This window comes from Leiobunum rupestre, chromosome 9 (assembly GCF_980474605.1).
Source record: "Leiobunum rupestre chromosome 9, qqLeiRupe1.1.hap1, whole genome shotgun sequence".
In the NCBI taxonomy this organism is placed as follows: Eukaryota; Metazoa; Arthropoda; class Arachnida; order Opiliones; family Sclerosomatidae; genus Leiobunum; species Leiobunum rupestre.
Window position 1 is genome coordinate 56509253 of NC_143392.1, and position 2261 is coordinate 56511513.

Here is a 2261-nt window from a genome sequence, read left to right on the forward strand (position 1 = left end):
CGTTATCCGTATTAATTGCTAAGACCAACTACTTGTCGAACCACTTGGCACGTTCTCGTTTGTAATAACGTCAGGTGGATGACCTGAGTGTTAGGGTATCGCGTGATTCCATCAAAGTATATAATATTAAAAGCAAATTTATTAACTAGTTAGAATGGGGTGTTTACCAGATTTTAATAGCAAAGCACAATAAAAAGATTTTTAGACTTTTCAACAACAAAATAATACTAGGACTATTAATAAATAATTGTAATAAATTATACAGTAGGATAATTATTATATATTAAAATCATTTAAATATAATGCTAAAAAAATTATCATTCATAATATATATAATTTTAATTATTTATTTTAAATAATAAATGTTTTTTCTATTTATTTTGTGCTTTTTGCAGCGACTTTTAAATTAGCACTATGTACATCCCCAGCCTAGAGGTCTTAAATTTTTGGTGTTATTTTACTCAAGTCATATATTAAATGAATTGTTGTTGTTTTAATCGTAAATCTTAAAAAATTAAACCTAAAAACCCCTTTAAAATTATAGAAATACATATTGAAATATAAATTGTAAAAATAAAAATCACTCAAAAAATAAAAAAAATATTATCTGACGAAAAAGCTAAAAAGTGTAAAATTGTTACGCGCGTAGATTAAATAAATGTTTTTATCTGTTTGCTTTAAAGCTAAAAAAAGGGATCACCCGTATTGTTTAGTTTCAACTTAATTTAAAATTATAGATCGATCACTAAATAAGAGATTAATTTTATCAGTTTAAGTTAATTAAGAATCGAGGTTATACTCTTTTTCTTTCATAATTTTTTCAAGGTGAAAAAAAGTCTCTTTTTTCAGAAATATCAAAGCTAATCAGTAGAAGGAAAGTAAGGGCGAGGCATCGATCCTAGGATCGAGGATCCAGGATTTTAGGGGTGAAATGGGGGCAAAATCGTCGAAAAGTCAATGTATTTATGATATTTCTCGCGACGATTTGTTTTTTCGTATATCAACATATTGTGTTCAGGCCAACTTGTTCATTTTATCTCCGCTTATCTCAAATTTCAAGAGCACACTTATATGGTACTTGATCGTATATCTTATCGAGTTTTATCGTACGGAATAAGTTGAAATGATGTAAAAAGTGATAACCTAGACGGCGCGTGCGCGGATTACCCGGGGGACGCGGTTAATTGCAATTTAAGTGTGTTTTGACGTCATGGAATATTCGTTGTTAAAGTAGAATGAAATTAATTTTAAACTCCATTTAATGTCATTAAGTGTCTATTTTAATCAATAAGATAGAATCGTTAAGTACTTTGCGGGAGTGTTTTGACGTCATGGAATATACGTTGTTAAAGTAGAATGGAAATATTTTTAAACTTCATTTTAATATCATTGTAGTACTTAAATATGCTTGAACCTATATCACGAGTATTTCAAACGAATATTTCAAGTTTAAGTATGAGAAACGTATCGTTCTGAAATGATACTTGAATATACTATAAAAGGGGTTGTATAGCGTTGTGGGAGGTCATTCCACGGTTAACTGCGGTAGCTATATTCAAGATGCCTAAAGCCCAACATATTTGCCCTACGTGCCTGAAATGTTTTTCTATCAAATCAAATTTAAATCGGCATGTTAGAGAAGTACACGGTGATAGACATAAGTTTGTCTGTGAAGTATGTGATAAGACTGTTGCTAGATTGGAATATTTTAAGAACCATCAACGAACTCATGACTTGAACGCACCCGGCCCATCCGAACCCATGGCCCTGTCTCACACACCGTCACCAATGCAATGTTCGCCAGCATCTTTCCGTCCACCATCGCCATACCATCCACCTTCACCTAGTCTGCTTCAAGACATTCAACTGGAATCCCTCCGTACATAACCATCTGCAACGGATTTACCCGACAACCCAACGCCATCACCTGTTCCCGCCTCATCAATACTTGATGAAACACCACCAGCATCCCCAAGTATGGTCCAGGCCTTGAATGATACGTTAGCATCTATCCGTTACAATGCTGAAGACTTTGATATTAATGCGGGGATGTTTATCGGACGTTACCGAGCCACTTTCAGTAAATTTCTAATGGAAAGACTCACTAGTAAACGTGGAATTAAATGGTTCTTACTCGTAAGATCAGCCTATATGAGACCTTTAGGGGGTGCGGAACAGAGAGCGGAAGTACGACCCTATTTCCGGAGCACTATGCAAACAACATTAACGGCCGATGTCATTGAAAACCAGCTAAATGACTG